This window comes from Lissotriton vulgaris, chromosome 10, assembly GCF_964263255.1.
Source record: "Lissotriton vulgaris chromosome 10, aLisVul1.2, whole genome shotgun sequence".
In the NCBI taxonomy this organism is placed as follows: domain Eukaryota; kingdom Metazoa; phylum Chordata; class Amphibia; order Caudata; family Salamandridae; genus Lissotriton; species Lissotriton vulgaris.
The window spans coordinates 672,848,828-672,864,457 of record NC_141698.1 but is presented as its reverse complement, the minus strand read 5'-3'; positions in this window follow the sequence as shown (position 1 = coordinate 672,864,457).

Below are 15,630 nucleotides of genomic sequence, written 5' to 3'. Positions count from 1 at the left end.
TCACCTAAAAAACATGTTTGAGGACAGCAGAGACAGTGGTTCATTACCGCTCGACCTGAGACTAGCCTCCATTGCTGTCATCCTTAAGCCGAATAAACCACCCACTGACTGCGGTTCATATAGGCCGATCTCTCTCATTAGTGTGGAGGCAAAGATCCTGGCAAAGCTTCTGGCTAATCGCCTCCTCCTCGTGCTTCCCTCCCTGATTCACGATGACCAATCGGGCTTCCTTCCGGGGCGCAACACAGCCTTAAATCTTCGGAGGGTCAATAATGTCCTGAGTCGACAGTCCCTTATACAGCAAGACGCCGCCATTCTGTCCCTTGACGCCACAATGGATTTCGATTCTATCGAATGGCCCTATCTTTTTGAGGTCCTCCACAGATTTGGCTTTGGCCCTAAGTTTTATCCGATAAGGTACGACTCTTATATACGGAAATACTAGGCCAAGTACGAGTCAATAATCACATGTCCAGACAGTTTAGACTTCACAGGGGAACAAGGCAGGGCTGCCCCCCTGTCACCATTGTTGTTTGCTGTCACCCTGGAACCCCTGGCCCACTGGATCCACACAGATGTCTCCATCAGAGGCCTCCAATGGGACGATGAGATAACAGACAAAATTTCTCTCTATGCAGACGACATCCTGGTATATGTAGCCTCCCCTCGGTCCTCTATTAATAGTCTACTCCACGTCCTCACCAACTTTGGAAAATACTCAATCAACTGGTCTAAATCGACACTGTACATGCTACACGACCCCCCGCCTGTGCTACCCCGGGGGTTCTCCATTACGGTGGCTCCCGGCAGATTTAAATACCTGGTTATCTACTTAACATCAGACCCCAAAGTGTTCCACAACCGAAACTTGCTGGGTCCCCTCCGACGGTTGCATATCGACGTGGCCCACTGGCGATCTCTTCCACTATCTCTCCCTGGCAAGGCGGCATTATTTAAAATGTTGGCACTCCGACGCTTTTTGTACGCCATGCAAAACTGTCCTTTCCAGATCCCCGACTCTTATTTTAGTGCTGTGGAGGGTGACCTTCGACTCCTATTATGGGACGGTGGTGCAGCCCGTATCGCCCTGCGTAAACTCTGCCAAAGCTGGTACGATGGTGGTATCGCCTTGCCTAACCTGCGTCTTCACTACTGGGCATCACAACTGGTGGCCGTCAACCACTGGATACACGGCACGCTCCTGAATCCAGCCTTCCTCTTTGACAGAAACCAGACCGGGCGGGAGGGCTACCTGGGTGCCCTCTATTGCAAACAGGCTATGAATAGATATTTTGGACCCATGGCACACACAGTCGCAATCTGACATAGAGCCAACAAAACTTTGGAGTGGTCGGAGACACTTACGGCAGTAACACCGCTATGGTCGTCGCGACAACTGGGCTCCCTCTGCTTCCTTCAAGGATTTGACAAATTTGACACCGCTCGGCATGGGCTGTCACTGTTCTGCCTGCACCCTCTGCCTGACGCCTGCCCTGTTCACCATTGGCCCCCGTGAGGTGCGGTGGGGGCCGCAACTGCTGAGGGGGTGCTGTGAAGCCATCTCGGCCTCGAGGGAGATACGCTGGCAATAACCCACCTTAAAATAGCGGGTGGGCTCCAGACACTGTAATCATCAGGCCCACACTAAGGGCCTTAGTGGGTCCCGAACTCCGGACTACACGGAGACAGAGGGAGACTGCTCTGACGGGGGCTCGGCCCCCTACCCTGAATATACCTGCCTGTGGATTGTGGCTGAAAGACAGCAACTGGTGGCATCAACCTGGGCCTGCGCTTAAGAAAAAGGGCCATACTGACGCCCGACCGCATCAAGCACCACCGACTGGGGGTCTACATCTGCCCATGGGCATCCGAGCCGAGGAGGGATCCGGGAGCGCCCCCCTCCACCCCCCGCCCTTTTTGGGACACTTTGCTGAGGCTCTCTGGCGTGGAGCACTATTTCTTACAGCTTACTACATGCTCTTCAGTGAGTGGTGCCACCACACTCTCTTCTATACTATAGTTTCTCTATGCCTCCCCCCGCTCCTGTTGACGCCTTACACCCTCTGACTACACTGATCTGGGAGAGGCGGCGATAGGCGGCCCGAGCCACGATAGTGAGAGCCGGATCCCTGGATCCCCTCGGAGTGTGCCTCAACCCACTCCACTGGCCTGCATGGTACGGGTTGGCTTCTATGATGGCGTCCTCCCAAAACAACAAGCCATCCAACCAAAGGCAGATCAACAAACTCTCCTGGGGATCTAAAGGGGAGACCAAGGAGACGGGCCCGGAGCCTGCGCCTAAAACAGCGACCCCTCCACCGACAACTCGGACACCCACGCTAGAAGATGTGATAGAGGCAATAGCCGGAGTCCGCATATCGCTGGAGACCCGGATAGACTCGGTGAACATAGACGTCACCCTGCTGCGAGCGGACCTCTGCAAAATTGACTCAAAGGTACGCAATATGGAAGTCAAGACCGCAGCTCTCATAGATGATACCTTCACCCTCCAGCAACAAGTCAGCCAACTGCAGAAACAACAACAACAAATGGGGGAGCTCCTCGACGATTATGAAGGACGTGCACGGCGCAACAACATCCGCATCCTGAGAGTTCCAGAACGGATGGAGGGACCAGCCACCGACCTCTTTGTCGAGAATCTAATCTTGAAACATCTCCAGCCACGACAGCTGTCTAACTACTTCTCCATCGAGCGGACGCACAGGGTCCCCGGAGGAACACCGAAACCGGGCGCCCCCCCCTCGCCTCATAATTGCTCGTGTATTCAACTTCCGAGACTGGGATATCATTCTTCAGACGGCAAGAACGGCGCCGCCCTTGCGCCTAGAGAATGCTCAGATCACGCTCTTTCCTGACTTCACAGTGAAATTCCAGGCTCGTCGGCGCAGCTTCCTGGATGCCAAAAAAGCAGTGCGTGCCGAGGACATAAAATACGCCATGTTGTTTCCCGCCAAAATACGGGTGAAGATAGAAGGCAAGACGTGGTTCTTTGTCTCCCCTGAAGAAGTCTGGGACTGGATTGAAAGATGGCAGCAATCAGGGACCACTCCAACTCATCGCTGGGGCTCGACCGCGCACGCCGGCCCGAGCTTGCTCCCGAAAAGCCAAGACTTGTTCACCGAAGGCAATCAGGGAGACCAGTAACTCTTTCAGCTACTCGCTATTCTGCAGCTGTTGGTCCGGGTTGCTGTTCTGTGGCCCGCCCTGTGGTGTTGAGACCCTTTATCTTTGACCGGCTGGCATTAGCCGGTTGGTGCCTGCTTAGGGTCTCCATGTATCCTTTCTCTGGTCCGGACAATAGGGATCGTCCATACTGTTATGTTATCTACTGTACTATTTAAAAGATATGCCTGATGTACATTGCTTTTGTATGCACTAGGCTTTGCAATTCTGTCAACTTTCGGCGAGGGCACCCATGGCTCTCCACACACCCCGTCTATGTTTGGGTGGGCGACAGGCACTCTGCCTAGTTGGGAAGTGGATAGTTTCAAGTCAGCACGCAGGGGGGTTGGTATGGGAGGGAGGGGGGGTTCTAGGGAGTTTTGTTTTCGTTCTTTTTGGCATTTCTTACAGAGTCTTTACTTGTCACAAATTACTACTCCTCCAGGGTCCACACGCGGCAGGCCAGCTCCTCCGGACACCACCTAGTCCCCAAATGGTTCGGAGGCTCCCAGATCCTGTATCTCGCCTCACCACCACACATTGGCGCCACACGCTGCCCCCCTCTTGTTTTATACCCATAGACCTCTTACTAACCACCGCCATATCACGACCCAAGGCTAGATCCATCACGATAATGTCGTAGAACGTTAACGGGTTGGGGCACAAAATAAAACGTGGCATAGTCCTCCAATACCTACGGCGCCATTTCCCCGACATAGTATTGCTACAGGAGACCCACCTGGTTGGCAACACATGTCAAGCACTTCACAGAGGGGGCTATAGGCTACTAGTCCATGCGGGGTTCACCTCAGGGTCCCGCAGCACCAGGATTCTGGTTAAGAAGAGTCTGGCGCTGACACCTACACAGACATGGGCCGACCCACTGGGCCGCTTTGCGCTAGTGGAGGCAGCCTGGGAGGGGCACCCTCTAAATATCATATCAGCATATCTCCCACCGACCCTAGGTAGAGATTCCTTCAGAGAGTTGGGAGCCTCCCCGCCGGCACACTTCTTATCGGGAGCGATTTCAACATGACGATGGATGATGAATTGGATCGACATCCTAGGCGCAGCTCACACAGACAGGGCTCTGAACTGTCTGACTTCGCGCAGGCAATGGGGCTCCAGGATATTTGGCGCACCCACAATCCCGATACGCCTTATTTCACAAACTACTCCAACGCACACCACAGCATGTCCTGAATTGACTAGTTATTTTGTCCCACCACAGACAGAGGCTTCTTCACTCGACCGAGCGGTCTTCCCCGGGGTATCTCTGACCACTCTCTCCTTAGCGTGGATCTGACGTACCACCAACAGCACACCCAGGGTCCCATTATCATCAACCACTGGCTCCTACAGATCCCAGACATTAAAGACAGCCTTATCGAACGAACAGATTTCTATTTTGCGGACAACATGGGCTCGGTGAGCTCAGCGGTCACACTCTGGGGAGCATATTTAGCGGTTATTAAAGGGGAGATGTTAGCCCATAAAATGGCTTATTTGCACCAACACGACGAACAGATCCAGCAGGCCGAATCTGACCTCCTTGGTCTCGAACGGTCTCACAACACTGCCCCCTCCTCCGAACCCAGCAAGCTGTCTATAAAGAGCTGGCACAGGAAAAGGCACAGGCCCGATTACTCCATACACGTCACCGTGTCTACAAATTCGGAGACAGTGAGGGGAAAATGCTTGCATGGCTGGAGCGACGTGACCAAGGGTCCAGATGGGTATCATCCATAGTGAGACCAGATGGGTCCGTGACAGGGGATCCACAAGAAATAGCGGAGGCTTTCACCGACAACTTAGAACTTATACACTCTGCTGGTGCACATTACACTTCGGAGGAGTCCAGACAACGTCTGGAAGAGATGCGCCTACCTACCCTCTCAGAGGCCGAACAAGAGACATTAGCCGCTGACATCACGGCTGATGAGCTAACTACGGCGCTCTTTGCCGTTAACTCCGGTAAAGCTATGGGCCCCAACGGAGTTTCCATGGAGTTCCTGAAAGGCATGGCTCCGGGGATTGTTAATCACCTAAAAAACATGTTTGAGGACAGCAGAGACAGTGGTTCATTACCGCTCGACCTGAGACTAGCCTCCATTGCTGTCATCCTTAAGCCGAATAAACCACCCACTGACTGCGGTTCATATAGGCCGATCTCTCTCATTAGTGTGGAGGCAAAGATCCTGGCAAAGCTTCTGGCTAATCGCCTCCTCCTCGTGCTTCCCTCCCTGATTCACGATGACCAATCGGGCTTCCTTCCGGGGCGCAACACAGCCTTAAATCTTCGGAGGGTCAATAATGTCCTGAGTCGACCGTCCCTTATACAGCAAGACGCCGCCATTCTGTCCCTTGACGCCACAATTGATTTCGATTCTATCGAATGGCCCTATCTTTTTGAGGTCCTCCACAGATTTGGCTTTGGCCCTAAGTTTTATCCGATAAGGTACGACTCTTATATACGGAAATACTAGGCCAAGTACGAGTCAATAATCACATGTCCAGACAGTTTAGACTTCACAGGGGAACAAGGCAGGGCTGCCCCCCTGTCACCATTGTTGTTTGCTCTCACCCTGGAACCCCTGGCCCACTGGATCCACACAGATGTCTCCATCAGAGGCCTCCAATGGGACGATGAGATAACAGACAAAATTTCCCTCTATGCAGACGACATCCTGGTATATGTAGCCTCCCCTCGGTCCTCTATTAATAGTCTACTCCACGTCCTCACCAACTTTGGAAAATACTCAATCAACTGGTCTAAATCGACACTGTACATGCTACACGACCCCCCGCCTGTGCTACCCCGGGGGTTCTCCATTACGGTGGCTCCCGGCAGATTTAAATACCTGGTTATCTACTTAACATCAGACCCCAAAGTGTTCCACAACCGAAACTTGCTGGGTCCCCTCCGACGGTTGCATATCGACGTGGCCCACTGGCGATCTCTTCCACTATCTCTCCCTGGCAAGGCGGCATTATTTAAAATGTTGGCACTCCGACGCTTTTTGTACGCCATGCAAAACTGTCCTTTCCAGATCCCCGACTCTTATTTTAGTGCTGTGGAGGGTGACCTTCGACTCCTATTATGGGACGGTGGTGCAGCCCGTATCGCCCTGCGTAAACTCTGCCAAAGCTGGTACGATGGTGGTATCGCCTTGCCTAACCTGCGTCTTCACTACTGGGCATCACAACTGGTGGCCGTCAACCACTGGATACACGGCACGCCCCTGAATCCAGCCTTCCTCTTTGACAGAAACCAGACCGGGCGGGAGGGCTACCTGGGTGCCCTCTATTGCAAACAGGCTATGAATAGATATTTTGGACCCATGGCACACACAGTCGCAATCTGACATAGAGCGAACAAAACTATGGAGTGGTCGGAGACACTTACGGCAGTAACACCGCTATGGTCGTCGCGACAACTGGGCTCCCTCTGCTTCCTTCAAGGATTTGACAAATGGGACACAATAGGCATTTCGACGGTGGGCGACTTAGTTCACAGGGGTAAATACTGACGTTCGCTGAACTACAAGCCAAACACTCCCTTTCACTGACAGAATCTTTCCGCTATCTCCAAATCACGCATGCCATCCTAGCCACCATCCCCGACCTCACATCCATACCTGAGACTTCCCCCCTAGAGGATAGATTGCTATCAGAACCCCTCCCATCGAAGGCTATCTCCTACACATACCACAAGCTCTGTAATAACCTCCTAAGACCTTCCAGCCACTGCGAGACAAATGGGAGGTGGACCTGGGCCCATTAGATGACGAGGAATGGCAGGCTGCCCTAATGTCCCCTAGAGAGGCGGCAATCTGCCATCGGTTCCGGCTCATCCAACTGAAAGTATTACACAGGGCCTACATGTCTGCTCCCACACTGGCCAAAATCAGTAGGCGCCCTGATGAGCTGTGTCTACGGGGCTGTGGCCTAACCGGCACCTTCTACCACACCCTCTGGGAGTGCCCGGTGGTACAGCGATTCTGGGTGGGAACACATCGCAAAATGGGTGGCTCCCGGGGCAAGACAGTCCCACTGTCGCCCAAAGAATGTGTCCTTAATGCATGGGAGGCCACGGACTTGAAAGACCTAGAACTACAATGGGCGGCGTTAGGTTTCCTGCTTGTTAAACGCTCGATAGCTATGAAGTGGGGTGATCCCGGGAGGCCGCTGGTGGTGAGCTGGATGGCTTAGATGGACCGCTGCATGCTTGCAGAAACAACTGTTGATAAAATCAGAGGCTGCCCCAAGAAGTGGGACAAAAAATGGGGATATTGGAACAAATACCGTGGCGAACTCTGAAACGACGAAGCTGGCCATGGCCAGAGTTGGACCTATATGACAAAACGCATGCAAATCGTTGATTGTGGTAACCTTGATTCAATTGTATTGATTTACATGTGACTGATTTTATGACTCTGCTTTCTTTCAAATAAAAAATTATGTTAAAAAAAGAAAGAATGCTGTTCCTAGCTATCTTTACAAATACAGATAATTGTTTGAAAATGTATATGAAAGCAGAGATACTGAAATCACATCATAATCATTCAGAAGGGACTTAATTAAAGTAACAAATGACAGAAAATTACTATTTAACCTGAAACAACTCCAAGAGAGAAGATGAGTTATTGTATGGCATTTGGTGACTTAACTTAACTGTTCAGGAGATGTAGCAAAATCATCATCTGTATATTAACTAAATCAAGTATTGACGTCAGTGAATGATGAGCTTAGTCAAATACACAAAAAACATTTGTTACCTGAGGATTGTGAAAAGAATAAGAGAATGTTGAAATTAAAGTAGCAGTTAATGGCACTGTGCTGCATGTTCAGTGGAAGTATTTAATTTCATAAAAATACAATAAATCATACTGCACAAGTTTGTTTTGCAAAATTGGATGTGTCAGGGTCAATCTCCTCAGCTGTCTTGCTTGTTAGTCATCTAAGTTGGTGTTTTTTTAACCCACTGCAGAGTGTTTCTATTTCGAAAGCTACTATTAGAAGAGTTAGCAAATCTTATTTTGTTCCATGCAAATGCTAATGCTAATACATGCAGGTCTGATTATATTGGTCATATGCTTACTCTGCACAAAATGCCCAGAACCATTAGTTGATCATCAGACATGTATGAAATAATATCGAAGTCACATTATTTCTCTACCTTTGAATTTCTGGGTTTGCCAGACTTTGTCTAGAAATCCACAGTTGCTTTCTACCTGTTCATGCCATTAATACCAACTTATGAAATGATGTGTGTTTTGCAACTTGACAGCTCTACGCACCCTTTCTTGGTAATAGAACAAGTAGTGGAAGCAAGAAAAATCATCTTAATTGGGCACTATAACGGTGCGACAATTTACAATATTTTAAAATGGTAGGAGTTGTAGATGTCTCCACACAAATTATGAAAACAAACTTGGGAACCCTCTGTCAACATTGTGACTATCAGTTTACTTTGAATGAACATCATACCGGGTTTTGTCACGGTTACACATGTCCATTGCTCGATCCTTGCCCTGAGCTTCCTACATCAGACAGAGTCTGACACGTTTCTTTCTCGCAAACCTTTAAGTGTATATCTGGGGGTGTGCCTTCTGTCTGTTTATCTTTGGACCTAGTTAGGCCACCCCTGAACCATTGTACTCCTTACAAACATTCTGTCTGAAAAGAGCAACCACCGCTCTGCTGAATCAAAGCACCATCTAAATTAAGACAAAATCGGTGTCATATTTATGACAATTCCTCCACCTACCAAATTAGAAGCTAACTAAACGTCAATGTGCCTTTGAGAAAATGAAATAGTGCACATATTATGCCTGTGTAACTGCAGTAGAAATCAATTGTAGTCTTGTTAATATGTTTGTTCGATTTAGATTTTGTTCACTGCTGGCTAATATTTCTGTATCATAAAACAAATTCTCTTGGATAAATTCGCTCGTTCACAACGTCTCACACTATGCTGTCCGTACACTTCACACGCGTCCTCATAATACTCTTAAGATGAGACCCATCAATCAATTATAAAAATATATTTAAAAACACATTCAATAAAAACAGTTTTCCAATTATATGAAAAATTATATGAAAAACAATTCATGTACAAGATTTTTTTTATTACAAATAGTCCTAAAATTAATCTCAAATTCTTTTAGAATATTGTTACAAAGGTGTTAAAAAGAGAGGCAATAAACGAGACAAACATTTATCAACACAATTGTGTTAACTCGACTGAATACATGTCACATAAGCCTGTAAACTTTGTAATACATATACTTCAAAGTTTCACAAATTTAACAATGCACAACAAGGGAAAGATCGACGCGTTTCAGTGGAGGAAATATCGTAGAACCACCTTCTTTAGGACAACAAAAATCTTAACGTCCCGCACAACGATAAAACAAAATAATATGTGCCTTATAGTATTGATCCTCCAGTTGAAATACAAGTACACAAATATAAATTAAATCCCACTTAGGTTTACCCTGTGTCGTGTACCATGATTTTTTAAATCTTGCACCATGAACAACCTTCAGTCCGAATTCGCATACTGCTGTGGAAGCATATACAGATAGTCCATTGCATCCAAGATAGTTTTGGGAGGTTCCCACTCGCTATCCAGTGCTTATTAAAATTACCTCTCTCTGGTATCTCCTAGCCAGTTTTATTATTCACTCACTCACTCACGTTTCCTTACGAACCCTCAATCTCACACCCTCACCCATCATATGGTGTTACCAAAAGATCTGCGCTAAAGCGACCCTTCGGGAAAACCGTAGGTCCTTGCAACGCCAGCCCGACAAGGAGCAATGTCCGATGATGAAGCATGACATCCCTTGGGATGTGTGAGGGCATCAAGAGACAAGACTTGCACTTGCCTCTAGTCTGTGGGGTTTAGACCTAGGTTTCTCCTGTTCCCACTTCTACTTCTTCTTTTTTTCGGTGGACAACAATTGTGTCCACTTTGGAATGGTTATCCATCGTTTGGTTTGACATCATTAGCCTTACCACAGAGAATAAGAAGAAACCTCCAAAGGAGGGGCAAGGAAAGTTTATTTTTGCCTCTTGTTAGACGCCATTCTGATTATTCCTATTTGAAATCAGAACACTGATCGATTGTTGATGATTTTGAAATTGTACCTATTTGTCCTTTTAGGGCTCGCTGCGAAAAGCATGCAAAAGCGCGGTCTCACTGAGAGAACTATAGCTGTCAGCTCAGCCCACAACGAGGGGAGAGTCGGAATCGGTCGCGCGCTTCGGAATCCGACTCTGCCATGCACCTTGGGATTGGGTCGCGCGCGTGAGCTTCTACCGAGACAGCTCACATTGCGCGGCTCGTAGGTTTCGTTTTGCGTGTGGGCGGCTGGCATTCCTGAGCCGTGGAATGGAAGGCACAGCCCACAAACGCGCTGTAAACAAAATAGTGAACTGGCCCGGGGGCGACGGGGCTGAAAGAAAGGCCATCTTTATCACGGTAGTTGTTGATGGGATGCGCTGTGCTAAGCAGAGCACGTCACCACACGTGGGATGCGCCACTGCATAGCATGCGAGATGGCGCTACGAGACAGAGGCGCTTCAGGGCGTTGGACGACTAGAGAAGGGAGCTGGCACAGTGCGTACACACCGGAAACAGCAAGGCAGCTGCACTATCACTCAACAACACCACAGCTGTATCTTGCACTGTCACACTGCCAATGCCCTGAACCACAGCCCTGTACCACAGCCCATTATCGTCCAAACTGCAACGGCACATTGCGCAGTCACACAGATAGGGCTCTACATCCCGGGCAGCACTGTCCCTCTGTGCAGCAGAAGCTCGTACTGTCCTGAGACCTGGGCACAGTACCCCAGCATCAGCACCCTGTGCAGTCACAGTGCAACAGCGCTCCACTCCCGCCCTGCCTTTCCGCACAGCTGCTGCGCGACCACACAGCAGCTGCACCGTGCAGGGTCACAGAGACAGGGCTCTGTACCACGCACTGTCCCACACCTCCAATGTGCCCTGCCCACACTAAAGCTGTGTGTTGTACTTAGGGCTACCGACTGGCATGGTGCAAATTCAGGACGTTCAGTGTAAAAATTCAGGACAAAGGGTCAAAATTCAGGACAAAATTCAGGACAGAAGGTCAAAATTCAGGACAAAAATTTGGGACAAAACATACGTTTTACAGACATATCGGAGGAGGTGGCACAATAATATATAAGTAAGTAAATAGATAACCAAAATAAATACAAGTCAAAATAAGTTTATGTAAGGTTGAGCCAATCGTGCACTTCACAGTTTTTCAGTCTGCGCGCAACTTTGGAAAGCGAAATCGGGCCCTTTCGGCAATCAAGATTTGTGCTAGTAACAATAAACATTAATAAATAGTATTTTTTTATTTGTATGTTGAAATCTGTCTTTTAAATGTACAGTGAAAACGCTGTTAGTTATTTTATTTTTATTTTCTCCAGCATGGCGCCAAGACAAAAGCAGAATGCTGTGCCATAGACAGTCCCATGCAGGAGAAGGCACACCACATGCTGTCACTACAATTGGGCCCATTGTCATTCTATAAGTGCTAATCAGAAGCACTCACAGAATGACAATGGGTCACTCCACAGTCTGCACGAGGGAGGTCCGGGAGGGGCCTCTGCAGGCAGCCTCTTCAGTTTAAAAGATAACTGCGAGAGGCCCAGAGTGAAAACTTTTAAACTCACGGGGCCCCTCGCATGGGAAACAGCATTCCTTACTCAGATTTCCCATTTCGATTTTAGTATGATGTCTGTAAGGCGTCCGTAATTTGAGATCCCCAAATTACGGACGCCTTGTGGACATCATACTAAAATGACGGACAGTCCGTGAAATTTACGGACGGTTGGTCACCCTAGTTGTACTGTCACAGGCGGGGCGCTGTACCCCACAAGGGCCCGCTTCACAGCTGCAGCTTCACTGTCCCAGCCTGGCTGCGCTGTCACAGAGCCAGGGCGCACACACTGCACTATCACACATGTCCGCTGCGTCCTACACTCCAACTCCCGCCTTTGCTCTTTAACCTCTACTAAGCCTCAACACATCCCTGCTGTGCACTGTGTCACGCTTGACTACAGCACAGTCCACTGTTTGTTGAACTGATGAAATGCGTGGCACTTTATGTAAAATCGCTTCTCATCTTGTAAACCGCTAAAGGATAAAAAGTGGAGGCTTCGCCTTGAGATTCGGACATAAGGGTTACAAAGATCACCCGTGCACACACCTAGCGGCTCTGAGTGCAGAAAACAGACGGCAGCAGCAGTGCACGAGAGTCACAATGTGCGTGCTCGGTACTTTATTGGGAAAGGTTTTATGAGTCCACCTTTCATCATTGCAAGGTTGATAGAACCAATAACCCTCGCATGTGCCTATTCCGCGGAGACCCAAGCGTACATACTTACCAGCCCCCGCATTCTGCTGTTGCCAATGGTGGGAAATAATGTCAGCCAACAATAACTGGTATTAGTAGTGGTCGTTGTTGGCCGCAGTTTATTAATAACCAAAGACATATTAATAACACAAACTGGTTTCAAGCAATCTTCCATTTTGCGAACATTAAACATCAATCATAATTGCCATATACAAATTATGACACCATCTTGTGATAACAGGTGTCAGTCTTTTTATGCCCTCCTTAGTTCGAAAATGGGGCTTGTACACAAACCAGTTTGTTGCCAGTCTATTGGTGCTCCAGTGGTTGGTTGCCCACGCCTTCTGCGTGTTGCGGAGGGGAGCTTTCCTGTCGGGAGTTAGGTCCCCAGCTCGCTACCATTTGCGCCCTGCCGTCCGGCCGGGTCTGGGCCGCGAGTGCCATATCCTCCTGTTACTCCCCTCCTTTATGCCGCCACGTCACCCTGCCGTGCGGCATTCAAAAGTGAGTGGCCATCCTCTTACACACCGCCCGCCGGTGTGTTTTCTTAGCCAACCAGTGTAGGATTTCCGCCATGCCGCAGGGAGGCTCACGTCTTACTGCGGCTCCCCCCCCTGCACTGGTTCGTGGCTCCCACCATCTCCCATACTTGTGTGTATCTTTTCCTTTTTTTTTTTTTTTTTTTAATAGCAACCTGCGAGTGTCATTGCACCCCACAAGTTATCCCAAAACACCTTCATCCCCTTTTCGGAGAGGTGCACCCCGTCTTGCCCGTAGAGTTCCGGGCGGCCTGGGTGGATGCGGCCGTGCCGGATTGATTCCAGGCCATTGGCGAGGCAAAACTTGTGCATCGCCACATTTAATTTCCTCCTTGCGTTATCGACGGCCTTGTTGGAATCTGCACCTCTCCAATACTTCCTGCTGATCATTTCGGACCAGACTATCGTTGTGGGACCCAGCCACGCTGCCGTCTTGGTGAGATCCCTTTGGATGGCGTGCTCGACTGCTTTTCGCCCTAGCCGGGTCAGGTCGTTGCCCCCAAGGTGGATGATCAGGACGTCGGGCAGCCAGGACGAATCTGCCATGAGGCCGTCCAGCGTCGGCAGTAGCTGCTCCCATCTCATACCCGGCTGCCCTATCCAGCGGATGTACGTCGATTTGTTCCTGCTTGTGCTGTGGGCTGTGGCCCCCTTGCCGCCACCAGGACTCCATTCGGGACACGAATGAATGTCCCACCACCTAGACCAGCCGCGGGCGTCCCCCTGCCGAGAGAAAGCATTCTGTTAGGTGGCCTTCTGCGCACCGTGTGTACTTACGAGGGGGCTATCACCCTGCCGTGTGGCATCCCAAAGTGACCACCCCCCCTCTCCCCCCCTCGGGGCTTTCTCTTCTTTCTTTTTTTTTTTGCCTTTCTTTTTTTTTTTTTTTTTTATACGAGGTGAGGGCGTATGTACGACTTGTACGCCTTGGAGCGCCATCTGCCCACCGCCTGGATCCTTTCCTCAGGCATGCCATGCTGCGCTGCCGAGGTCGCTGCGCCGATCCTGAATGAGTGCGAGGCAAACGAAGCCGCACGATACCCGGCTTTACCAAGGCCTTGGCGCATTATGGCTGTAAACTGGAACTTACTCAGGTTCCTTCCATCCTTATGTATAAAGAGAGGGCCCTCACCAGCTGGTCGTGCCCCCATGTACCTAAATAGCCAGCATACCGCGCAGAGCCCAGCCTCTGGGATGCAATGGAGACGTATCGTCGTCCCCCTCCTTGCCCTGTCCGCTTTGGACTGTCTCAGCGTTAATTCAACTGCCTTCGCCATTGGTTTAATGTCTCCTGCCTGCAGGCATTGCTGCGCTGGGCCCGACTTGCTGGGGGCTACTAATTCGCTGATTCGGAATGCTCCGAAGAAAGCCGTGGTGAATGCCGCCCTAAATAGTAGCAGCTCATATTTGTCTGATATTAGGCCTGTGAGGGCTCCCAGGAGCTGCCCCAGCTTGGCGAAATCGATGGGACGCCTGTTGTCCTTCTTTTTGCCTTCAACCCTTCTCCAGCCTTTTAGGGCCGCCTTCAAATAGGCCGAGGTAGTTGGGTCCTCGCCTGTATAAAGCCTGGCGAAATGGGCGATGGCGGACAAATGCGCCTGTGCCCATGATCTCGTCTTCTTCGACTTAAATGCCCATTGTACGAATTTCTCCACTGCTGTGCGAGTTCTCGCCCTGTCTTCCAGCGATTTTAGCCCCCCAACTCTCATTACCGTGTTTGCGTAGGTCCTGTATCTTCTGTTTGCCTCCGCGGTAAGCGATTGCCCTATCAGCCAGGATAAGTCTACTCCCCCAGGTCCCAGAGAGACGGTGGAAAGGGGGTCATCTCCCTGTCTGCCCCGGGCACCAGTTCTCTGAACCGCTTCATTTGGGACCGGGAGAGTGCATCTGCTGCCGAGTTCTCTGACCCTGGCACGTGGCGTGCCTTCAGCTCCAGATTCCCTTCCAGCTGTAATTTAATTAACCGCCGCATTAGCCTCAGCATGTCCGGGCATCTCGCTGCGCCTCTGTTAATGGCCTGCACTACTCCCATGTTATCTGACCACAGCGTGAGTTTCAGATTTTTTATTTCTTCTCTCCAGATGGTCAGTGCTACAATTATCGGGAACAGCTCGAGAAACTTGATGTTCCTAGTGAGCCCCTGCGCATGCCACTCCTCCGGCGACTGGCTGGCGCACCAACTGTTTCCCAGGACCGCGCCGAAACCCAGGCTTCCGGCCGCGTCCGTGTAAAGAGCTATCTGATCGGCCGTTACCCACCCCTCTCTCCACATCCGCACCCCATTGAAATCTTGTAGGAACTCGTCCCACACCTGCAGGTCCTCTTTCACGCCTGCGCTCAATCTGATGTGGTGGTGTTTGTGGGTGACGCCGGCCGTTAGCCCTGTTAGAGGCCTCGAAAAGACCCTGGCGGGCGGGATAACCCGAGCCGCGAAGTTAAGTCTACCAATCACTCCTTGGATCTCCCTCAGGGTGGCTTTCTTCCGACCCCGTAGCTTCGATACTTCCTCG